General features: G+C 37.2%; 1 protein-coding gene across 6 annotated transcripts in view; it reads right to left on the minus strand.

Annotated features, from left to right (window-relative positions):
• Window positions 1-27,372, minus strand: part of Kcnip4 (potassium voltage-gated channel interacting protein 4) — a 1,104,843-nt gene that overhangs the window by 126,539 nt on the left and 950,932 nt on the right. The window lies entirely within an intron of this gene.

Genomic DNA, 27,372 nt, shown 5'->3' on the forward strand with positions numbered 1-27,372 from the left:
AAGTATCACTCAAAGAGTTCACCAGATAGAAGTTTCAATATTGAAACCAGCCTAAGGGCCCACATCACAGTTTTCTGTTCTCTTTGCTCCCCATCTTTGATTTCAGAGGAGACAGATGCTCTGCATAAATCATTCACACCGCAATCACCTGTTAGTACCTTTGCCTTCCCTGAAAGTGAGAAAATAAACATCCTTGATATGCAGCTTCCTTAGTATATGCTGGCATGTCCAGAGATGTGGCAGTCCCTCACATTTTTCACACATGGACAATGCTGAATAGAACTTATTCAGGCAGACCATTTCCAAAAGAAGCAAGCAGTACCCGTGATTTCAGCCAGTTGGAAAGGATTCAAGAAAAATCAACAGTGGCTGAGTGGGCAAGCTAGCAAACTCTTGAAACAACTTTGGGTGGCAGGAGCCAGCTGTCCAGCTCATTAACACCTCAAGCACTCTGAGTACACAGAAGCCTGAATTTGCATGCTAATATCTACTGCTTCTCCAAATTAGTTTGGAAGGTGTCAAATACAAAGCAAGAGCAAAAGAACCAATTTAAATTGAGGTTAGACAGTCTTTACAGTATGGACTTGGCAAATGTGTCAGCTGCTCCTTCTCTGCCTCGTACCTTGAGATTATAAACAATTCTGACTCCAAGACCCTGTTACTGTTTCCATTTAGGCCTGATCTATCTCCATATTAGAATCCGCTGGTTAAAATTCTAGTGTGCATGGGGTGACAAAGTGAAGTTGAGGCAGAGAAGCCCCTGACTCTCTCATTTTTCCTGAGCTGGCTAGAATTGGTGGAGGTGTGGATGGCTTGGCCAGCATCTGTCTGTCCCTCCCCCTCATTTTCCTCCCCCACAACGGACTCGGACAATTGGCGTCAGTGTCCCTCCTGGCTAGCAAACCTCGATTTCTACTCCAACACGAATGCAGCCAGACAGGGAGCTTGGTGCTCCTTTCCACTCTTCCCCTTCAGATGACACTGTTGCATTTTTGAAGACAAGATGGGGCACTTTGGAGTGCATAAAATCAGGAAGGGCGGGATCTGGGCTCCTTATTTGCATACCCAGAACTCTAATTTGCATACCCAGCACTTCTTATTTGCATACCCAGCACTCATAGCAAGTTTTCATTCCTGTCTTTCACTGAAACAGGCTTGCAGCTCATCTATAAGCACCACTCCCCAGTCACTTCTCAGACTTTAGCCTAGGAAGGATCCCTCCTATGGACTGACTACCTTCCCCTCTCCCCCACTGCTGCAGCACAGGGCCTGTTACAATAAAGATATACTTTAGTGTTCCTGTAAAACCTGCTTGTGATTTATTTCTGATTTCTCCTGTAGTGTGGACTCCAAATGTTCTGCAAATATATTTGGGATTTTTCTTAATTTAATCTGAGTAATGTGGACAAAGCTGTCAATTCAAAAGAAAGAGCAATAAACACTCAGAGATATTAACACTGAAAAGCTATGAAGCCCAGCCCCCGGTAGTCCACTCACGGTGTCCGGCACAAGCTGGCACCAGAAGGTAGGGGCTTGTAGCAGCAGAGGACAGGAGTTGGCTGTGTCAACTGTTGGGATCCAGCAATATCTGGTGACATCAGGACTGCCAGCAGAGCTACACTTTGCCAACTCATGAAAACGACTATTAGCCTATCTACAAAGTAGTAAATACATACATCAAATCAGATTATTCTGCTTAAAAGTCCTGAAAAATTTCATGTCTTTTAAAAGACTCCCACACTTCCTACCAAGCCCCAAGCCCCCACATGCTCTGGTCACAGCCAGACGCTCAGGTTATATTTTATGTACCCCTAATTGCTCTGGACCATTGACTACTGGCCACATTGCCCTTTCTGTCTTGGCTGGAGCTCACAAGGCACCCATTCCTCTGGCTTTGGCATTTCTGTAGTGTATAAAGTTTTCTTCATCTGATGTCCCAAGAGCAGGTTGAAGATCTGGTACAAAAGAGGAGACTAACGAACTCACTTTGCGTATCTAAAGAAGATCTGACGTCCTGTACTAGATTTGTGTCTAAGTAAGCTTCTAAACTTGTAAAACAAGCCTGAGTTACATAAAACCTGCTTCATATCTTCCTTCTACATTTCTAGAAGAATTTACCCATCTCAGCACCCTCTGCCTTGGGATCTTCTCTGGGACATTAGAGTCTGCTTTTAGCCCCTCATGAAGGCCTTCTGCTCCTTCCACCTCTGCGTATCCTACCTCTGCACTGTGGTATGTGGGTCCGCGTGCCCCTCAGACCACTGAGCCCTGCATCAGTGATTCACTTCCGCTCCGCTGGCCGCCGCACTTGAAAGGCAGCCTTTCAAGTGGTTCAGTCACTCTCTCCTTTGCACACACACTCTGCCTCTGTGTCTCCATCAGGCCTGCATGGCAAGGGCCCTCCCTCTCTGCTGTAGTCCTTGTTGTTTCAGCATCATGGCTTATGGGGCTGGACACCATGTACCTAGTGAAGATGAGACCCTGATTTGACAAGGAACTTGAGAGAGAGAAGGTTCTACAGTAGGCCAGAGACATTAGGTTAGCTCACTCAGCTCCTTTACTTCAGATTTAATCTCTTGATGTCCAGGAAAACTCTACATCACGGCTGATACTCACAAAATAAATTTTTGTTTCTATTTATCTTTTAAATTCTGGTATCCACAAAACTCAATCTCTATGACAGTTTTCTAGGCTCTTAGACCTAGAGAGGGGAAGAGTTTCCTCATTCCCACGCGCTCACAGGAATTAATGTTACCCTCCACAGTGCCCCCAAAGTGCTAAGATTGAAATGTTATTTTTAATTAGAGGTTAGAGGACTAACATTTTAGTCCAGTTTAGTTACTTCAAGTTTGTGACTTTGGTTACTGTCATATTTTTATTAAAACACAGGAATTTATATGAAAAGATCGTGGTTGTCAAAATAGTTTTAAAGGTCATTTTTAGGAGTGCATTTTTATATAATTTTCATATGATTACTATCTTGTTTCTACAGTATTTTCAGTGAGATATTAAGGCAGGATGTAGATGTGATTACCATCCCCCAGGCCCTTCCCACCTCTAATATTAGATAATCTTGCTCTTTTCTCCTGAAAATGTAGTGATTAAATGTTCTGGCACTAGACCCTGGAGTCAGAGTTCAGTACCCTGTGGCCTGGGTTGCTTAATTACTTAGTCTCTCTGAATCTCAGTTTTCTCCTTGGTAGAGTGAAGTAGTTATAGTAACTACATCAAAAAGTAGTTGGTGCAGTCACTGGGCATGGTAGAGCCCATGATCCCGGCACTCCCAAGGCCGAGCGCAGAGAATTACTGAGAGTTTGAGGCCATCCAGGGCTACATTGTAAGTTCTAGACCAGTCTGAACTACATAACAAGACCATGTTACACACACACACACACAAACACACACACACACACACACAAAGTAGTTGTTGCAAGTGAAATAATAGAAAGCATTTAGCACAATGACTGCCACATAATGGACTCTCTGTAACTGTTAGATCTTAATTTTTTCACTCTTTTGAGAAGATCACATTACCTCCTGACTCCAGGCTTTTCTCATGCTGATATCTGTATCAGGAGTCTTGCTTTACCTCCTCTTTGACTAATTAAATTCCGTTCATCCTTGAGGTTTCAGTTCAATGACCATTTCCTAAGAAGAACCTTAAATAATACACCAAGTTGGATTATAAAGAGCTATTACACGTTCTTATAGTTCCCCTTATTTATTCTTCACAGAAAGTAAAAGTAAAACAATTAATGCTATAATTACATATTTGATGTAGGAGGTATGATCAAAGTATATGGTAAATGTATAAATTTTTAAAAATTGTTACAGCAAAAGATGTATCACCATTAATACCTCTCAAAATACTCTCTCTCACTTCCAGAACACTTATCCCATCACTCTGACCACTTTCTGAAGCAGTTCTGGGAGTCCTCTTTCATGAGTATCTTTATGGGTTGTTATAAAAAATACAGTGATCCCTGTTTCTGATTGGCATCCAAGGGAAAGGTGGACTCATAAAAATGTTACCCTGTGTCACTTCCCTGGCTAGGTTAATTCCCCACGCATTTAATTTTTCTTGATGTTACTGTCGATGGTATTGTTTCCCAATTTCTTTCTCAGTGTACAAGAATGCTACTGATTTTTGTGTGTTGATTTTGCATTCTGCTACATTACTGAATTTGGTTATTAATTCTAGGAGGTTTTTTGAAGAAATTTTTTGGGTCTTCTAAGTAGAGGATCATGTCATCTGTGAATAATAATAATTTCACTTCTTTTCTTATATTTATCCCTTTTATTTGTTTCTCTTGCCGGATCGCTCTGGTTAATGTTTTCAATTCTATACTGAACAGGAGTGGTGACAGTGGACATATGTACTAAAAACACGTGTTAATAAAAATAAAACAAAGCATTATGGTGTGTCCTTATTCACCTTAGTCAGTGGCATAGGCACTGTGTGACTTCTGGCTCTTCAAAAAGTCAAGATAACCATAAAAGGTAAATATTTTGAATTGATTCAGGTTATCAAAGGGATCTAGGACAGTGCAGCTAAACACATTTACAAAAGAAAATTCTAGAACTGCTTCAAAAAGTGGCAAGAGTGATGGGCAAACGTGGAGAAGTGTATTTGAAGTGAGAGGGACTATTCTGTGGGGGGACTAATGGCAATGTATCTTTTATTATAATAAAATGTCTTTAAACATTCACTCTACTTTTCGATCACACCACATATAGTTTCCCTACTGCAATGGAAATTTGACAATTTCTATTCCAATGTTTAAAGGATAAAAGTTACTGAATATGTTATCCTACTGTAAGCAATGATGTATCTAGAAAAACTAAATGAGGCATCTGGTTTTCAAGCCTGGAGCAATAAGAAGTAAAATGCTATAATCCTTGAGAGAAGAGCAGCTCAAGAGCTGAAATCACAAAGGTCCTGCCTGGCAACTTATTGCTTCTTTAATTCAGAAAGATGAAGCCTAGGCTAACAGCACTAAGATGGCAGAATCTGGTATTCTAGGGTTCTAAAGGAGCTGGAATTTATAGGCAAGTTATGAGAAAAGGGATGTCTGTACGTGTGTCTGTTGGGAGACATGTTGGGAGTGGCTGGGAACTTGTGTGAGGATTAAATGTTATTGCCTAAGGGCTGAGAAATGCAGGCTCAGGTTAAGGCTTCATAAGACTTAGGCAGAAGCTGCTGCAGGGCTGAGAATTGAATGGAGACCACAGAAGTTACGAGGTGCTAGGAAGGTGGTGGAGATCTGCACAGCCCAAAACACTGGGGGAAAAAAGACAAGCAAAAAGGGCACTGAGAATCTCTGGGCTTCCCTTGTAAGTTCAGACAGTTTGCTTTAGGAGTAAGGATAATTTCCTAGAATAAGTACCATAGCCTAGGACTAAGGCAATGACTCAGATTGACATATCCTAACAGAAACATAACTAAAGCTAGAAAGAGCAATGAGAACTGTTGGACTATGGGATGCCTTCTAGAACAATATTCAATCCATTTTAAAGAAGATAATACAATATAAACCCCCTACATGGTATCGTAACAATGTCCACTGTGTTATCAAAAATAATCCATATGTAAAAAAGCAGAAAAGTGTGACCCATAATTAAGATTTTAAAACCACTTAACAAAAATAGAACTTAAGATGACACAGATGTTGGAATTAGTAGGAAATAGCTTTCAAGATAAAGGTGGTCACAATAAGTGAGTAAGTGGAAAATTTGGAAAAGGAATGAAAACAACAAAATTGATGCAAATAGAAATTCTAGAAATGAAAAGTAAAATATAAAAAGAAAGCAATTTTAGATTTACTTAACAGCATATTGGGGACTAGTGAAGAAAAATTATAGTTTTGAATAGAAATCAAAAGAAATAAATCATCTAATGTGAATAATAGAGAGAAAAGGAGATTTTAAAAACTAGAGCCTCAGTGATTCATGTACCATTTCAAGAAGCCCAACCTAAGTAAAATCAGAGAACCAAACAAACTAGGAGAGAAATTTTTGAAGAATTAATGACCAATTGATTTCACATTTGATCAGAAACACCAAGGTAAAACAAAATATTAAACTTCAAGGAAGATAAATAAATGAAGAATTACACATAGTTATATTATAGTCATAGTGTTGATAACTAAAACTGAGAAAAATCTTTAAAAAACAGAGGAAAGGGACATCTATAAGGGTATGATAATGTGGTTCCTCATGAGAAACAATAGAGGATGGAAAACAATAGAATAGCATCCTTGTTGTTTTCAAGAGAATATAAAGACTGTCAACCTAGAATCCTATATTGAATAAAAAATCTTTTTTTTGTAAAATGAAGGTGGAATAAAATATTTTTCCACAGATGAAAAGTGCAATAACTCATGGCAAATCGACCTGTATTATATGACATGTTAAAGAAATGGCCTCAGGTAAGTGGAAATGACATGATATGGAAAACTGACTCTATACAGAGAAATAAAGTGTACTGTAAATTGCAAATATGTTGAATAAATATGAAATATTATTTTATTATCTTATTTGTTTAAAAAATATTGGAGGGTTTATTACATTTGCAAGATGTAAAATTTCTGACAATAAGCTGAAGTGTGAGACGGGGTAAATAGAATTTACTGGAGTATAGTTCTTATATTTTACACAAAGTGGCACAATAGTAACCCTAAGTGATCTATAATGAAGGAAGATGACATTGTAATACCTAGAAGCCAAAGTACAAAGGAGTATAATCAAAACTCCAATAGAGGAATTAAAATAGAATACTCAAAATAATTAACTCACAAAGAAGTTAGGAACACAGGTAATGAGGGACAAAAAATAAATGGGAAAGTCGAAAATATACAATAAGATCATAGAGTTAAACCCATCCACATAATTAAATCTGTAACATGATTAAATTTGTAACTCTCTTTCTCATTCATTACTGTATTTCCATTAGCTTGCATGGTGCCTGCTATATAAAATGTTCAATCAGTATCTAGTGATAGTATGAAATCATAGCACATATATTCTCTGCTAGTTTCAGAATGTGCCTCTGAGCCCATAACTAGCATTTGCAGTGGGATCTACACAATCTGCTTCCTCACGGTGAGGGAAGCCACCCCTCCCTGCCCCTAAGTGGGCAGCTGGGTTGAAGGAGCTCTGCTGACAATGTCTATTGGGTTAGAGGCTGGGATCTATTCCCCAGCCAATAACCAGAAAGGAAAATTGGTGGTGAGGGTAAACTAACCCGCAGATTGCTTAAGTAAGTAGCACATTTATCCACACAGAGACTAAACACTCTTTGATAGATTATTTATATCCCCTAAACATGTATTTATTTACTCACAAATATTTATTATAATGCATATAATGTAAACATTACAAATAATCTTCTTTGTAGAACTGTGGACACACAGTGGTCAAAATACAAAAAGTCCTCGCTCCTCAGAATCTAATCTTCTACATCTACAATACCTATTCTATTGCAGAATCGATTTCTCAATTTCATGACACTGAATTCCTTGAAGGAAAGATTCAGTTCATTCATGAATGCATTCATTCAAAAAACATTTGTTGACTGCCTATGTGCTAAGCCTGTCCCAGTGCACAGAATAATACGCTAACAAAGCAAATAAAAATCCATACATTAGTGGACCTTGAATTATTATTGACAAAGAAAAATACACAAAAATGTATAGGAAAATATAAAAATATAAAAAATATAAAATATGTCCGTAAAAAGCAGGGATGGGGCTTACAGATTTCTGCTGGCAGACAGGGGTGGAAGGCCAAGTGGGAACACTGGTATTTTTAAATAAGGTGGCTGAGAAAGATGTCAATAAAGGTACATTTGAGTAAATATATCTAAATAAGATGAGACAACGTTTTACTCTATCTTAATTTTTAAATATCACAGTGTATTACATAAATCAGGTACTAAAATATTTGTTGAATAATTAGTAGCAATCATTTGTTAAATTAACATTTATTGGTGTCTATACTACACAGATTAGTACTTTAAATTAACTGGCAACATAAACCACCAAGTCCAATGAGCACTGTACAAACTTACTGCCTTAGAAACCAAAATTGAGTCAACTGCCTAGTGCTGCTTCTACAAACCAAGCTAAACTGCTGGTATTTTAGCACTTAAAAAATCGTGAGCAAAGAAATACAAACAGAATTAAAAGTAAATGTGCAAATATACAGGGCACTTTAAACTTAACTAAATGAAAGAGTATTCATTTTCACTAAAGGGAAAACAAGTCAGTTTATCACCATGTTGATTCCTTCATGTCTCGACCTTGCAGGTCTCTATAGTAAATATGCAAGTTGTCATTTTTCACTGCTGCTTTTTCTGTTGCACAAGAAATGCCATGACATGTAAATGTCAGATTCAGTGTTGAGTGACGGGCTGAGAACCGAGAATTCAATAAATAGTGACTATGCTAATAGAAGTGGCAATTTTACCATGATGAGAATTATGCTTTTTTTTTTTTCTGGGCTAGAACTGATAAAAAATAAAACCCTTATATTTCCCGTGGTTTTGCTTTGAAATAAAGGTTCCTCCTTCATGATTGACAATCCTGTTCAGCTTCTAACTTGTGCTTTTGAATTATGGACAATGTTTTTCTTTCTAGAGCCTCAGCCTCTGGATGTCTGGTCTAAGAAAATGGCTAATAATATTCTAACAGGCATAGAATCTTCCCATGGATCACAACTATGACAGAAATCACCAGGAGTTTGAGAAGCACTGTGATCCCATCTGTCATTCTTTGAATCAGGTACAAGTTGATTCATTAGCAGTGACTTGGATGCTGGGGCTAAGAAGTACATTTTCACCAGTTTTATCTCTGCTGAGATGCCTATTTCTTAAATGAGATTACAGTTCTCTCTCTCTTCTCTCTCTCATTTAATATTTTCAAATTCATATATAAAAACACAGAGCCCAACATAATTCAAACTTCTTACTGTGGTAATAATTCTTGCTGAAAGTTGCTGCAAACCATACAACTGTTATTGGATCTTGCACTCAGCCCCAAATAAATGTTCCTCTTTAAGAAGGATAACAGTCATATTGATGGTGAAATATGAGAAAAAAATACCTCCATTTGATTCTGTCCCTTTTGAATTCTGGAGGCAGAAAAATGACCTTCTTAATTGACCTGTTTTGTTTCGCCTCCTTGTAAAGCAGTTGCCTTCCCTATCAGTTAATTCAGAAGGAGGCAGCCCGCAGGTGCTTGAATCTGCTGGAAATAATCTACAGAATCTAAATGCAAATAGAGCAAATTTGACAGCACTTAGAACTGCTATTTAAAGACACCTGTTTTTCACATAATGAATGCTATTTTGTCTGTCAACCCCTTGGTTGCTCTCCCTGGCTCTCTTGGCCTCCCCCCCGCCCCTGGTTTTTATGTTTATCTTTCTCTCCTCTCTCCCTGACAAACTCTGTCCCTGAGTTTCTCTGACTCCTTGACTCGCGATACATCTTTATTCTTTGATGTTTCTGTTGATATCCCTTTGTCTCTTCTCTCAGTCTCTTTTCTCTCTTTTTCTACCCGGACTCAGTTTCCTACTCAATCAAGATAGGGTTACATTTCATCTTCCTTACCTTTGTGTTGATTATGTGGTTCAAGAAGCATCTGGACAGAGCTTTAATCATTTGAGTACAAACTGGGACTGGCCGTATTTCAGGTTCAGATTTTTTTCTCGATTTTGGAATTTTTGCACAGACTTTACCAGTTTAGCATCATTAATGGAAAAATATAGAGTAGATTTTCATACTAGGAATGCTTAGCCAGTACTAAATTCTTGGGATTGTTTATATTACTGTTTTGCCCGACTGGCTGAACCAGCCAGAGAAAAGAAGCATAAAGTAGCACCATAGAGAAGGCACCAGTCTTCCTTGGGATCTTGTAAGATTCATCACTAAAGTCTAATATTCCTATTGTTCTTTAAAAAAATGGTCAAAACTATTTATATGTGCGTGTCTTTTGTTGCGAGAGTTTAATAGTTATCTATAACTTTCTGTAAGTAGGGTAACAAGATCTCCTTGGAGCTCTTGCCCCAGGAGACACTGCCAGTTGATGAGCATTTTCTTAACACCCTGTTTGTAATAACACACTTGCACCTTTTCAAAAGTGTGCTCACAAATGTCCTGGTTTAGATGCCAAACTGTAAGTACAAATCACTAGCAACCTGCAGAGTCTATTCCCACAAACTAATGAACAATCATTGACTAAATGGCCATTTCATTGCCTTGTAATAAATGTAAATGCTGCAGCTTCATTTTTAAAATGGCATTTTAAAAGTTGCTATCATTAGTAGGAAAGATGAAACAGGGAGCTAAAATGCAAATATTTGGGATCATAGTCAAGGTAACATTTGTAGTGGAAAGATTTGGAACTTGGGAGTCAGAAATAACTAGTTTGAATCTAAGCTCTACAGTTTTTGGCTTGTAAAACTTCAGAAAAGTAGTATAATTTCCCCATCTCTTTGATCTCATCTGTATCATGGGAATAATAATAATAGCAGCCTTTGCTACTCCCCAAGGTGCTTAGGAAGTTAAAATAAGGTTACTTTACACAATTCCTGGCTAGATAAGATTTTCATCCCTAATCCAACTGATGCTGGAACAAATGAATTTAGGGTTCAGAACTCAAAGAAAAAAAAATACTTCAGAAATAAGAACAGCGTCTTCTCTTTTAGAACAATAATAAAGTATAAATCTCTATTTGAAGCATTGCCTCCTTAATAATGAACGAATTAAACCTCAATTATAGGGCATTCTCTTCTCAAGCTAACAACTCATGCTTCTTTAAAAAAAAAACCAAGTATTTTTGATAAATAAGCCTTGTAACTCGGAATATTACTTTTTTGGGGGGGGTACCAGGGATTGAACTCGGGACCGTGCGTTTATGAGGCAGGTGGTGGCACTACTGAGCTAAATCCCTGGCCCCACAAACATTACTTTTTGATGAGTCAGTTGTGTATTTAAAGTTGGAAAGCAAGCTACAGTTGAGTGAAATTGATTCTTCTGATGACAAGATACAACAAATACATCTTAAATTTTTATTTTGAATAAGTTTTGGAATTAGATAGTTCATTATCTAGGCAAACAAACTGTTTATTATGTAACGAATCTTTCTGCCCCCACCCTGGCCCCTGTGCAGTAACCAGTGTGTATCCATAGGCACGGTGTTCAGTATCATGTTTATTTTATGATTGGCCACTTAGCCACTGCCCTTTATAACATGGTTGATTGGACTTCTGGAGAGAAGGTCATTTGCTTCTTTTTGTTGATTTCCATTTAACGTCTGTTAAAATAAAATCCTACCAAGTCTCCCTGTCCATTGTAAGAACTTTGGGTTTTACTCTGAGTGAAATAAGTAGTAAATAGAGGCTTTTAGAACATAAAATGTAAGTTAATGTTTTATTCAACAATATTCATCGAGTAATGACTCTGACTTGGTAAAACATAGTTGCTGTTCTCATGAAACTTACAATTTAACAGATATGATAAATATAAACAAAGAATTAAGCAATAGAATAAGAAATTACACTATATTTCTCCTTGAACATGATCTTGCCTTAAAGACAGATGCAGAGAAACAATGCTTAAAATGCAGTGCTGACTATAGTAATGACAAAAATACTTGCCATGTACCAAGTATTTTATGGGATCATTATATTATTTAACCTTCACAAGAGCCCCAGTGGCAACTAATATCATGAAAGCCAAATTATAGCTGAGGAAATTAAAAGTAGAGAGTGCGTGCAATTTGTAAGTGGCATTATCAGGCTGTGAGCCCTTGTCCGTCTGCCTGAACCCTGGTCATACATCATGACCTCTACACTACATGAACAATGCCTCCATAAAACGGACACATTCAATGGCTAGCTGTGTCTCACTGTGTCGTCTTCACCTGCAGGACATTTGCTTTCCTTTGTGGCATAGCTTATTTTCTTCCTCAACTCCACATTTAGGATTCTAGGCAACTCATCCTATCTTGAACATACTTAGGAAGTCTTTGGTGACTCATGTTCCTTTGCTAAAAATGCTGCCTGTAATTCCATTTTCCGTAGGACATCCATCAAATTCTTAGTGGTATTAAAAAATAATAATACAGTTGAATAGAAAGCTACACTCAGAGATCCAATTTCTTCTTCTGAAAAATGGGGCTAATAATACATGACACTTACTAATCTCAAGGAAGTTAGGAGATAAATGAGGCAATTGTTCCTACAAAAACCTTTCAAATGCCAGAAAAATAAGATATAATGTATTATAACTCCCAGTGTGACATATTATTTTCCTATCTTCAGTCTTTTTGGCCACTGTTCATAATCTTCTTCTTCTAGCAATATATTTACTCTATAAAATTATTTGTTCACTAATTTAAACAATAAGTATTCATTGGTTGCATGATAAGGTAGACCCTGTGCTAGGTACCTGGAATGAAAATCACTTAAGATATTCAATGAAGTGAAAGGTTTACAGTCTTGTGAGTCTCTTTGTTCATTAACATCCTCATTAACTATTCTTGATTACTTCAGATCAGTTGAATTGGGTTATTCAAATGTGAGGCCAAACTTGAGAGCTCTGGTCTGTTTTGGGCCAATCTAATGCCAGACAGGTTATCTTAAGAACTGTCACTTTATAGTTTTGGTATTTCAAACTGATTTCTGGACTACAGTTGGAACTTTTCAGCCCCCCAAAATTTTTAAACTAAGGAAACCAACATGTGTGGAATCTGGCTATCTATCTATCATCTATCTGTCTGTCTATCATCTATGTACATCTGTCTGTCTGTATGTATGTATGTGTCTGTCTATCTATCATCACCATCTTTCCCTTAAGACTTCAGTTACTCTCTTGAATGGGAAGATCCAGCAGCATGCCATCTGTCTGCACCCCTACATGGATGGCTCTGATTTGGAGCTGCCTTTTCTATCACACACAACACCAAGAGGACAGTCAACTGCTGTTTATCTTGGCTCAATAAACTCATTTCCATTAGCTGCCTAGCTTCTGCAGATCTTCAAGACTTTCAGTCTCCTCTAGATGCTCCTACATGGACATGGCTCCACTTCTTGGGGTTGAATAGTGTCCCTCAAAAACCCAAGTTTATACAGAACCTCAGAATGTGAGCTTTTATCTTTGCAGATGTAAGTAGTTAAAATGAAGTTTTATTAGATTAGATGGGTCTACAGATAGCTGCTGACATGTTGTTATGAGAGGGGAGGACACACATGCACATGTGGACAGGGAAGATGGCCAAGTGCAGATGGAGGCAAAGACTGGAGTAAAGTCAATGACAGGCTGAGGAATTTCAGGGATTTCCAGCATCTAGCACGATTTCAGAGAAAGACAAAGAGTAGATTTTCCCTCACAGTCTGCAGAAACCACCAACCCTAACCCTGCTGACACCTTAATTAATACTTCTGACCTCCTAAACAGAAAGGGAATACATTTATTTTTTTCTTTAAGCCACCAATTGGTGGTGATTTGTTACTACAGCCAGAAGAAATTAATATCAATATCAGCGGTTTTTCAAAAAATACAATATCAAATTAAACCATAGCCACATATTAATCCTCTACTTTACCTAGAATATTGTTTTCACACAGAATTCCCCCAATCTAAAGCTCAACTTACATGCCTTCTTGTTGATATTGATAATTTCTGTAAATTATTACCAGGCATATTCATTCCAGGTCAACTAATGTATTAAACATTATAACTGGGTAAGTTTCTACAGTGGATGGAGTTGTCATGTGCTATATTCTATAGTATTAGAGTTCATTAAATCTTGGTTAGGCTAGGCATTTATAAAGAACTAAATAAGAAGCAAGAATTGTCTTGCCTTGGTTACAATTGATTAATCCATATTTACTAAATATCAGCTGTCTTTCCATATCACTGAGACCAACAGCCAAATTCCCTAAAGCAGCCTACAGAGTACACACAATTCCCCCATTTCATCTCTCTGTCTCATTTTATTGCTATTTTATTGTCACATTACCACTCCCTATTACTGCTTTATTTTACTGCACATATTGGTTAGTGCTATGGCTTGAATTTTATTCCAGCAAATTAATTTAGTGAAGTTCCTACTCTTAGTATCTCTGACTATATTGGAGATAAGTTGTTTAAAGAGGTGATTAAATTAAGATGGGACCATTAGAGTAATGCACTAAAGGAGTAAGAGTGATGTCCTTTTAAGAAGAGGGAGATACAGAGAGAATGTAGAAACATGGAGATCACAGGAGGACATGTGAGAAGAGAGCATCTGGAACCAAGGAGTGAGATCTCAGAGAAACCAAGTCTGATGGCTCTTAGACTTGATCTTGGATGTTGAGCTTGAGAACTGTGAGGCATTACATTTCTGCAGTCTAAGTCATTCAGCCTGTGGTATTTTGTTACGGCAGCCTATGATGGTGGGTTTTATGTATCAGTATTATTAGGCTAAGGTATCCCCTACCTGCTAACACATTATTTCCAGGTGTGTCTGTGACATCCAGAAGAGATAAGCATTGATATTGCCAGATCGATGCCTCATTAGTGTGGGTGATCATCATCTAAGTCACTGAGAACTGAAATATAAAAGTGGATGGGAGTGTGCCAGTTAATTGTTGACATGGCTGGATTAAAGGACTCCTGGAGAGTGACTGGATCATGGGGGTGATATAGTCATCAGTGGATTAATTCACTGATGTTCATAGCTGAATATCTGTTAGGAAGTCGGGCCCAGTTGGAGATGTGTAACTAGGTTCAAGCCTTTGAAGGCTGTATTTGTTGCTGGCACTCTTCCCCTGTGCTCTGCTTCCCAGCCACCAGGACCTGAGCAGTTTTGCTTTACCATGCTCTTCTGCCATGATGCTTCTGCATTGGAGAAAACTGACCATTGAACTGAAGCCTCTGAAACTCTAAGGCAAATTAACCCTTACCTCCTTTAAGTTGTGGGCATTGGCTATTTTGTCAGAATAATGAGAACTCTGAGCAATACAAAAGGTGAATTTTCTCTCACCTTGAGCTGGGACATCTGTCTTCTCCTGTTTGCCCTGGTCTCAGGCTTTTGAACTCCAGAACTTTTACCTATTCCCATCTTGAGATACTATTGATTTTTCTGGTTCTTCAGCTTGCAGAGAGCCCACCATAAGACCTGCTGGCATCCATAATCATATGAGCCACTTTCTCTTATTAGACAGAATATATATATATATATATATATATATATATATATATATATATATTCTATTGGCTGTGTTTCTCTGGAGAATCCTGACCAGAGAACCAGAGAACACATGCCTGGAAAACTATATAGCTCACCTCCTAACTTACTGTTCACCCTAGGACATCACTGAAAACAAAGAGAAACTTCATAATGAATTATATTATGGCAAATGGCATAAACATTGACTCCCCAAGTATATCAGGACATTTGGTAGTCTTATCCATGCTACCTTTCACTATTAACATATAGTATACTTCATTTAGTTATATATTTATTCCTGCCTGTATCCTATCCATCAGATAGTAAATTCTTTGAGGGAAGAAGTGTTTTTCCTTCTTTATATCCATTGGCTAAGGGTCTGGCACATAGTGGTTCTTAATAAAAAAATATGCTCAATAAATAAATGCACACTGTAGGGATGTGCTTGATGTTTACTAATCTTTATATGAAAGTTATCTTGATGTGACTGTTACTATTTTGCACCTGATTCAGATTAGGCAGGACATGGCATTGTATATACCTTATCACTCCTTCTTAAGACAATTTTGCAAGCTGGGTATTGTTCCTATTTTATACTCCATATGTATAGTTCAGAGAGTTTAAGTAACTTCTATACACTCAGTAAGTAGCTAAAAATTCAAACTCAGCTGTCCATCTCTTAATGCAAAAAAGATATTTGCACTTTCTTTGCAATTAGAAAATAATGGAAATTCAGATATTCAACTTATCAACCCATTGAAATGATCAATTTTTACTAGCTACTGTTAATTGTACATGTTGACGTACAAATGATATCCATAAATTATATTAGTGTGAATCCAATTCATATTTGATTAATCAGTGTAGGTGGAAAGATCCTTAATGTTCTAATCCTAAATTCTCTATCAGCATAATATAAAAAAATCAAGGACAACAAATCAATGTCCCTAAGATGGATACAAGTGGCTCTTCCTGATAATTTGATTTTTAATAACTAATGAATTAGGTTGGCACACAACATGAAATACTGCCCTTGAAAACAGCAGCTCTTTCTGCTGCTCAACATTTTTATTTATTGGAAACCAAGCCAGAAAAACCTAATGTTAAAATTTACCATAGCAGCTGAGGCTATGTTCTGACGAAGAAAATAATAGCATGACAAATTAATAGATGTTTTCTGACATCTTCCTATCACTACCTTGGCCATCAAAATATTCCTAAGAGAACTCTTCTGAGTTACATAAAGTGAAATGTGCAAATCTGAAATAGTACTAGATAAACAGAAAGTTCCACACTATGGGCAAAGTTGAAAATAAGACAGCACTATAATTTATGTGACGTTTATTAAGAACATCATAATTTCAGGGTTGACAGATTTAACATTGAGCTGTTTAAGACATTGCTCTAAGCTAGTATTCTTTACAGCTTATAAATAAGCTGACCATCTTTGTTAGCCTTATGGAAATACCTATTAAGACCCTAAATTAATTGAAATATTCGGGAAACGTTCTTCAAAGAAAACCTAATCCTCATATAATTCCTTCTGACTAGACTTTATCCTAAACACAATGGGGCTAAATTTTTAATCCTGAAAAATCCTAAATCATTCTACAAATGTCTGTTGGTGCTTAAGACTCATTAAGTGCTCACTGAGGCTACACCCAGGATCTATGGGTTATAGTGAAGACAAGGTGACTTTTTAGAAATAAAAGTGAAATAATTTTGCAAAATCACCTCACTCTTCTGTATTGGATCTATCAGATTCCCTGGCTCTTTCAGATCTTTGTGAAATACAATATAGGGGTGCTTAGGAAAACAAATCCTATTATATCTTTGAAGTCTGCTATGACTAAACATTTTTAAAGTCACGCTATAAATACTGTCATACGTAAGCTTCTGGAGAATCATTTATAAAGGAAGGAATAATCTAGGAATATTTTAGCTCATCTAAGACTAGAAGTCTAAAATCTAGAGGAGTGTGTCTGAATCTCGTCTGATACAATCCTAAGGCCACCCTATATGCTGTGTTTCATTCATCTTTGTCTTCCCAGCACTCTGAACAATGACCAGCATTGGCTGTTCAATACGTATTTTATAAAAGAATGAATCAATGTTGGTTGGATTTAAAAGCAAAAAGGGCGGCTCCTCTTAATGAATAAACCACAACTTTTTTCCAGGTTTCCAAAAAGAATTAGCCTTTCATCGGAACCATCTGAAGGGCCAGAGCCTAGCAAATGGGACCTGTGAGGGCAAAGGCAGTCAGGAAGCTGCTCATTGAGAGGCTGCAGATGCGGTCTTCCTAGGTGGACTCCTTAGATCAGGCTATTAGGAAAAGGAAGTAGGAGAGAGGAGGCAGGGAGCTCTGAAATGTCAATAAACTCTGCTCATCTGAGAAAGCAGTGATGTTAAAACAGTCTCAGCTCATAAAAAGGAACAGATGGGAGTTATGAAATTGAGTTAAGATATCTTTACAGAGAGAAAGTAATGTTTTTGCTCTCTGGCTAAAATTTTATAAGAAAGCTGTGAAAATTACTTTATGGGTAAGAAAAATTATGGATCCCATCTTCTTTTCTAGATGAGTGAATCCACTGAATTCAATATAATCTCAGGATCATATATACATAGAACATAGGAGAACTTATCTGGAAGGTATATAGCAAAGATAACTTGATGTTCATGTAGGCTTTAAGGCACTGAACTGAGAAGTTCAAGTTTCAGCTTGAAATATATATATATATATATATATATATATATATATTTCACTTTTGTAATTGATCATTAAAATAAAATCCTGTGAAACAATCATGTTTAGTGTTATAGCACATATTTTATTAATACGAACATGTGGAAAGCTTAGAAAATGTAAGATTCTCTTTTCAGTGTCTTACTGAGACTCTTGCATCCAGGGTTTTATCACACTAGGTCACTCTGCTTTATGTCCTTGCTATTTAAAATGTGATAGTCCATCAGTCTCATTTGGTAGCTTGTTAGAACTGCAGAATCTGTGGACCCTCCTTTGAGTTACCAAATCAGAATTTGCATTTAAATGAGATTCTCAGTTGATTTGTATGCACACTAAATTGTGAAAAGCACCATATACATCATGCCATATTAGTCATCTGGAATGATTCTGTGTGGGGATTATCTCAATTCATTATGAATGAGGGATAAATAGAGGGCACTGTAATAAGCATAAGCTGGCAGTCAATGAATTTTCTCTAAATGTAATCAGATTCAGATACTACTAGCACCAACCATACCAATATTGTATAGATTACAATTATAGGCTGTGGATCGTGCCTTTACCACTTTCTGTGAAACTTTAGGAGCACAACTTAACTAATGAGAACAATGAGCACACCAACTTCTGGAGGTTATCCTGAAGGTCAAATGAAATGAGTACTCAGAGCAGGCACACAGGGTGTAGGCAGTAATGATTATTATTTTAAGCATGACATGTAACAAAGATTCACTCTACCAAGAAATCAAAAGGAAACACTTTATAAGAGGTTTTCTTGAGTCTTCTTTAAGTGGACTCTTGAATGGTATTATAGAGACTCACTCTATGTTAGCTCTGATCTGTGAATTCAGCAGGGTGGGAGAAGGTCATTGTGAGTTTCCAGCCAACTCTCCCCCCATCTCCCCCCCAAAATTCAACTTGACACATTTTCTAGATTTGTACTTTAAAGATCATTCACTCTTGTCCCAACTCTGACTCTAAGAGGCCAGATTTATTTGGTAATAAGCCTACTTTTTCTCTCCTTTTTTACTCAGCTTTTCTGTCACTGGGATAAAATACCTTACATTCACAACTTAAAAGACGAAGGATTTATTTTGGCTCAGTTTCAGAGGTTTCAGTCCACACCTCCAGGGTAGAAACATGGTGGAAGGGGATGGAGGAAAGCTGCTCAACTCACGGTGTGTGGGAAGCAGAAAGCAAGGGTAGCTCACCAGAGAGAAAGGGGACAGGGACCAGATGCAGTTCTCAAGGGCATGCCTCCCTGACCCTGTCAGACGTGTTCAGACTTGTGCTTTTTAAATTTTCTATTCGGCTCCTAAGCCAATCAAGTTGACATTCAAGGCTGATCATCACATCTTTTATGGAACCTGAAATCCTGGCCATTCTAGAGTCTGATTAACTTTTAAAAAATATGCTTAAAATCTTTCAGACAACTGAGAAACAAGTGAAATGATTTCTCTTTTTGAGGGGTCTTGGAGAAGAGCCAGAGGAGGAGTGATCTCTCCTGAGGGCCAGGGAAAGGAGCTGATCATTGAACAGTTAGTTGACAACAAGGAACCATCGTGTTCTGGATTTAGCAACACCAGCCATATCTTGCCAATGCCTTAGGGTATTTTAAAGACAAGAATAGAGCATAAATTAACTGGCTATGTTGACTCTGGTACACGTGTGTGAAGTTATATGAAAATCCAACTTTTGTTTTGAGTGAGAAAAGAAACATGAAAAGTGCTTTACTAAAATGTACTCAACAGAGATGAGTTATTTTAAGTAAATATTGTGCCATTTTTTCTCAAATGGAAAAAGTTTTCTAGCCTCAATATATGTGGTGCATAATGTAGAATTAGATATAATAAACAAATTGTGTATAAATATATGCAGTCAATACTGATATTGTATTCCTTCGTGTAGAATCATTATTCTTTGGAGTTAGCAAATTCTTTAAAGTCAGGTTGAGAAGAAGGATGTGAAAATATTGCAGTGTCAGAGGCATACAATGAATATAACAATGCAAAACAAAATTTAAGTGGTGAATCTTAGTCCTTCTTGCTTTTCCTATTGGTTGGCAATTCAATTTCTTTCTGCACATCTTTATTTTTGTCAGGACTTCTCCTAAGAATTTGTCAGATTTTAGCTCACCTAGCCTTCACAATAATCACTATCAGGAAGGAACTATCTTATACACAGGACTTTGAAACCTGGGGAAATACTAAGTGGGTTTCCTAAATCAGTTGAAGAGTGGTACAGTCAAGATTTGATTCCTCATCCTCTGTTACCAGGAATAAGGCTCTTGAAAAATTGTCCAGTGTCCAGAACATCATGTATGAACTGATCAAAATCATGCAGGCATGATGGGGTACTGGTGTCATGACCTACCTGGCCCAAGAACACCAAACCCCCATATGTTCTGGTCCTTTATATAAATAGTGTAATATTTGCATATAATTAGTGTACATCTGCCCATGCCCACATACTTTAAATCATCTCTAGATTATATATAGTATCTAATACAATCCAAGTGCTATATAAATACTTGTTAAACTATATTATTTAGGGGATAATGGGAAAAGTCTGTACCTGTTTAGTATGGACACAACTTTTCCCTTTTTTGTTGTACTGGGGATTGAACAGAGAGCCCCACGATGCTAGGCAAGAGCTCTACCACTTGGTTATACACCCAGTCTTTCTTTACAGTCCCTTGAAGACAGGGTCTCCTTGACTTGTCCAGCTTGACCTTGAACTTCTGCCTCAGTCACCTGAATAGCTGAGATTACAGACCCAGGCTGCTGTGACTTGTGTCCCGAGTATGTTTGACCCAAGGTTGGCTGACTCCTTAGATGCAGAGCCCAAGGATGTGGCGGGCCAACTCTACCACCTAAGATAATTCAAAGGTACGTGTCCCCCTCATAAATCAATGGAGACTGAGTAAGTAAAGCCTGGGTCTTATCAGGGAAATGAATGACAACCTGGTGATACCTCTAGCTGCCTGAGCTGTTACCTGAGCAGACTGCCTGTCACTGCTCTGAGCAGTCCTTGCAGCCTCTCTTTATCAGGTGATCCATCTGAATCAACCACAGCAGGTGGTGCCTACTTCCCCTTGAAGGGTTCCTCCTCCTTTGCCAAAGATTTATAGAAGCAGCATTTTAAAGAATGGCATTTACCTGCTGAGCTAATTTTCTTCTCAGTTAGAATGTCATCATTCCTTAGCTCTAAGAGCAAAAAATGAATGGAGAACGGAGTCAACTAAATATAGAACTTTCTACATTTCTGTGTGTGACATGTTACTCTTTTCTAGTAGAATAACTGCTCTCATGGGCAAGTTAGCATCACCTTGAGTTGAGATTCAATAATACAGGGAAATTTTTTGTATTTAATCTATCTTGCAGCATGCTATTTAGTTATGTTGATTTTAAACTGCACACTCTTCAAATCCCTAGCAAAGTTCAGTCGCTGCTGAGACCTTCATTTTGGAACCAGCAGTTAGGAATTGGAGTACGTCCCTGACTCAGGACCATTTGAATTGTGAATTTTCACGACTGAATGTTCACACTGAGAACATTCATAGACAGGAACAAATTGCAGAAGTAGCTCATGTGTCCACTTTACCATTTTAAGGTAACTGTAAAAGCAAAAATTGTTTATTTACTGTATTTGTGTTTGATGTTTTTATGTTTCACATTGTATATTTGTGTCAAAGGTGTGTAAGACTTTGTTGGGCCTAGGAATGAATCCAACTTATGAATGTTCTCCTGGGACAGAGCTCATTTTTAAGTCGGGGACTTACTGTAATGATTTGGATAATTTCTAGAATTTTCCTTGAAAACAAAGTGTAATTTTCATATTATTTGTCATTTTTCAAGGTGGATGCTTAAGTATAGCAGAAAACATCATTATTATAGATTTTCAAAATTAATATAAAACAGGTGTAGAAAATGCACAGCATTGAAGCAACTAATCTATTTTTCTAGGACCCTTGATTGCAGAGTTCTTAACAAAATGCTAATTTAATTAAGTCTTAATTTTTTCCCACGCCCTGATTAGAAAACACTCCACTAATAATCTTAAATACTAATAATTAAAAATTTATGAAATTTGTGCGAGAACTCTTGGTTCAAATTCAATTTTCTTTCTGACTAAACCAATCTATGAGATTCTATATAATCCTACTCCTATTTAGCCTTAGTAATTTAACAATTTAGCAGTAAATGATAGTAGTGAGAAGGTGTTTGCTAAAGATGGAGAAGTTGAGATAGGAGAGTAGAAGTAGGAGTTGTTTGTAAGAAAGGCATTTTCAGCCCAACTCTAAGATGTCAGATAATTTTTTGGAACTTAAAAGGGAAAATATTCTCTCACTTAAATTGATATTTTACATATAGGGAATATATCTGTTTGTGTGGGCTCCCCTGACAGAATACCATAGACTGGGAAGCTTAAACAACAGAAATTTATTGTCTTATAATTCTGGAGACTAAGTGCAAATCAAAGTATCAGCAGGTTTGGTTTCTTCTGAGGCTTCTCTCCTTCACTTGCTGATGGCTGCCTTCTTACTGTGACTCTCCTGCCCTTTTCTCTGTGTTTCTGCCACCCTGGTGTCTGCCTTTTGCTTATAAAGACACCACTCTTATTAGACTGGGATCCTTCTCTAACTACCTCATTTTAACTTAATCATCTATTTAAAGCCTTATCTTCAAATACAGTCACATTCTGGGATACTGGAAGTTAGGTAGGGCTTCAATATATAAATTTTACAGTGCATATTTAGGCTTACATAAAAGGAACAATTTAATAAGTGTTTGCTGGTTACTTGTGGAGCAGATGACTGTCAACTTAGAAACAAAAGTGTTTATGGAGGCTGCTCTTCAATGTTATCCACTGAAGTGGTGGCAAGGGTAATGTGTTAATATTTTTCTAGTCATCAGAAAGTCCCTCTGGCACATCTACAACCGGCCTTCTATTCCTTTCTGACTAAATTTTTATACTGATATTATAACTCCTCCCCCAGATATTCTACACTTCCACATAGAATTTTTACACTTCCATGAGGTCAGTCTTTCTAAAAATTGGTTTCAAAATATCCCTGGGTCATTTATTAACTCAGGCAAAGCATGTCTCTATGTCTTCCATGCTAGGACTCTCACTACACAGGGAAGATACAAGAGAAAGCAGTCCAAACTTGCCTTCACTTCCCACTATCTAATTTAGATAAAATCTAAATTCCTTTCTGTGGCATTTGAAGTCATCTCGTATTTAAAACCTAACATACTTTTCAGTGCTCCCTCCCCAAACATCCTATTATTATACTCACATAGGGGTATTACAGCACTTTACAGCCAGTATGCCCCGTATTCTCTCTACCTTTCCATCTGCTCTCTCAGATGGAAACCTACGGAAAACTTTAGCATCCCTCCATTTTAGCTTTAGGGTGTGGCCACTGCATACTGTGGTGAGACTCCAAAATGTTTATGGACCAGGTGTGGGAAGAATGGGAAGGAATACTCAATGGAGACAGGGAAAAGTGAAGGCTAGTAAGATTTGTGAAGTTGTGGATATTGTTTTAGAAGTTCCATGAAAGCAAATCGTTCTGATGTGTGTAATGCTGGATCGTTGGTGTCGAGACTAGTTTTTTTTGCCTTACAGCAGGCATATTTATTTTATTTAATAAGCGTAGTGTAGTTTTTGTTGAACAAGGATATGATGCTACCTCAGAAGCCATGAAAATCCAGTAAGATATCATATATTTCCAATGATACGCAAAAATAAAGTTCCAGCATCACAAAAGGAATAACTTCACCCTTGAAATTTCTCACAATGGAAACTGACTTGTAAATGATAACACAGGTTAGAACTGAGGTAATTTATTATGGTATTTTGCAATTGAAAAGAATTCTTAATATGATTTTGGGGTCAACTAACATATATTAGTCATATGAATTTAGGCCAAAAGTTTAGAATCTCTAAGTCTAGATCTGTTGACCATCAGATTTACAACTTTGATTCAGTTTTTGAACTTATTTCCATATATCTATATGAAATCTAGACAGGAAATCTGTCTCTCATAATTATTCTGACAGATAAAGAAATAATAAATGTGAAAATATTTGAAAACCTCACTGTGATTGATCTATATATATTTCTACCGTGACAATAACAGACAAAGTTTTGAAAAGTCTGCTATTGACACATTAGGAAATATAATAAGAGCATTCATTGATTGGCTGCTCGGTAATTTAGGGATATGACTATTTACTTTGGCTTTTCTTTTTTTGCACTGTATTCAATTTTTAAAAATCAAATTTCCTTGAACAAGTAGACTTCTATTCATGATTAATGTTTTTAGCTAGTTCCTCATAGATATTGTTATAATTGGGGTCTAAAATGTCCCCTCAAAAACTCAGTGGCTGAGTCCCTGCCAGTGGCACTGTTGGGAAATCATGAACACTTTGAGGTGAGCCCTCATGGGAGGAAGTAGGTCATGAAGGTGTGCTTGTGAGGGGTATATCTTGTTCTATGTACCTACTTCTCTCTGTTTCCTGATCCCCACAAGATGAGCAGCTTCCTCTGCAACACACTTCCACCGCCATCATGCACTGCCTCATCATGGGAGCCAGCCAACCATGGACTGCAATAAATCTTTCCTCCTTCACATTGATTTTGTTTTGACTTAAAAAGATTCCTAAGAGAGAATAGCAATCAGTTTTTATAACATCCATGAGTACCAACTTCAAGTACTAATCTGATTAACCTAATTAGATAAACTCTTCTATCTCTATTGGGGAGGAACTTGTCATTCTTTCTGAAAGTCTGTCAGCTTGAATGTAACTACTGTCATCGCATTCACCTCAGATTATTAACTATGCTGAAAGTTGATTTATATTTGCCTCCTTACACACCTTCAAACTGCCCTCTAAGAATAACTTGTGGCAGAACCAGTGAAAATTTCCCTAAGATGATGGGTTAGACTTAAAAGGAGAGACCCACTGTCTGCCATGTTCAAGAGAAAACGGATCAGGAGTAATTTTGCAATTGAGAACCAGTTATAGTAACATCGCTTCAAGACAGTTTTCCCCGATACTTCTATTGTATAGAGCTGATCATAATTATAATAGTTGCCATTTGTGAAATCTACATACGGTAGCATTAATTGAACACATTACTATGCTTCTAAGACTCAGTTTCCCAATAGATAGATCAATAATAATAATAATACTTTCCACAGTTAGTTCCTTGACAGTTTAAGTGATAATTAATATAAGGTGCTCAGTACAGAGCCCATCATCTAGTAAATGGCTTATAAATATTGGTCATGGTTATTAATGAGCATAACAACTTCAACAAAAGCAGACAGTGATAAGTGAGAAATGGAAATAAGCTCATGTCTCACAATCAGGGATTGATTGAATTAATTATGGTTAGTCCAAAGGAGAAAGGGATATGCAGCCATTAACTATTCTGTTACTAGAAGAATTAATATTTGCATGCAAAATGCTTTAGATCTGTTGCTAAGTCAAAAATTAGGCTCCCAATAGTTTGCCTTTATAACAGACTGGAAAAAAGTTTCTGTATAGCAGACTGGAATAAGATTCTTTATTATTTTACTTTTGTATTTTATATTTTTCCATACTGTGTTATTTCCTACAGCATGTTAGAGTGCCTAGAGATAGCTATTTTCCTTGTCACTCAATGAATACTGCCAGAACAAGATATCCAGTTAATGGTGAAATTGTCTGTGTATACATCTTTATTAATTATAAATTTTATTAATTATAAAAGCTTGAGCTTTTATAACATCCACAATTTTCTACTAAATTGCTTATGTAAAAGGCACACTTAATACAGACTAATCCTTTGAAGCAGTCCAATATATGCTCTATCAAAGAGATCAGAGTCTCCAAATGCCAGAAAGCTACGCCCATGTGTTTCCAATAGTCATTCCGATTACATGGAACATGTTCATTTGGCCATTTCAATATCTACCAATCCCATCCCTTCTTTCTTTTCCTACCTTTACAAAGATTATTTAACACATTCATACTTCCCCTGTCTTCTTTATATTTAGAACTTGTAAGGTGGTAAAAGTAAGGCAGCAGAATGCTTACTAATGTCTACTTAATATTTTTCACAGGTGGCTGGTGACTTGTGGTTTTGTGAAAAAATGACAGATCATGTTTAACATATCCCTCCTGTCCTACTTGTCTGGAGAGCAGGTGCAATTGAGCCACAGAAGTTATCTTGCAGTCAGGAGAGAAAGGGCAACAGATTCCCGTGGATGGCATCCCTGACATCATTGAGTCAGTCAATCAACACCAACAAAAACTTCCTAACTTCAGTCTTCTTACAAAGTGAGGAAAATGATCTCTTAGTGGGTTAAGCAGCCATAGGCTGTTTTTCAATTATTACGACAAAAATGTTCTAATTGATTTATCTTTCTTACCTTCTCCCAATGTGACTCTGACCCTATTAGCTTTCTCATTTCATAATCATATATTGTTTTAATGATCATGACTTTCTTCCTTTTTAATTGATCTGAATTTTTCCTGCTGGCTCACTTCCCTTTGAAGTAGTAAACTTATCCCTAAAAAGACTTTATTATTTTGGTTGCATAGAAAGAGAGAAAATGTTTCTGTGTAAGACGTGTGTGTGTGTGTGTGTGTGTGCATGTGTGTGCGTTTGTGTGTTTGTATGTGTGTGATATGTTAAGGGATTTTAGTCCTAAGTAATGCCTTTCATCAATAGCACATGGTCAAGTAAAACTAGACCCTTAGTGACCCTTCATATCCATCCCCACTGTGTGGAGTTCACTTCTTGCTCTGTGTTCTCCCCAGCCCTCTTCAATACCACTCTGGGCTTAGGAAAATAAAACAAGGGACTACATTGGGCAAGAAAATTGACCATAATCTCTATCTCAAAGAGGAAGTGAAATGCAACAAGCCTAAAGAGAATTCCAAGAGAAAGTTTTTTACTTCCCTTTCTTAAATTCCAACATTTCTTTGTTTTTTTTTGTTTTTTTTTTGTTTTTTTGGCCAGGAGTTGAGTGGTCCAGCATCAACCTCTGATTCCCTGAATCTTTCAGTATTTTACTCAGGTTATCTATGTCCACACCTAACTGTATTGGCACATAATTGTCTCATCCAATCCCACCTCTCCAATGAGCATCAGAAGGCAATTTGGTTACACAGTACTGAAGAGATTGTTGTTCTTTCTGTCTCAAATCCCTGTCCTGGCTCAGGTGATTCTGAGTGTGGTGCTGTTTCCAGACGTGGCCTTTGGGCCTGGTTACCAAAAAGCTTTGTTCTTATCTGCAGGAGAATTTCATTTTTTTTCTCCTGGAAACTGAATAAGAGGTATCTGTATTCTTAATATTCTGGGAATATGACAATGAAGACTTTACCCTCAAAAAGAAAACAGCACCAGTGGAAACTACCT

Source organism: Heterocephalus glaber, unplaced genomic scaffold (assembly GCF_053883595.1).
Source record: "Heterocephalus glaber isolate CG9 unplaced genomic scaffold, H.glaber_assembly_v1.0 deba00001509, whole genome shotgun sequence".
NCBI classification, from domain to species: domain Eukaryota; kingdom Metazoa; phylum Chordata; class Mammalia; order Rodentia; family Bathyergidae; genus Heterocephalus; species Heterocephalus glaber.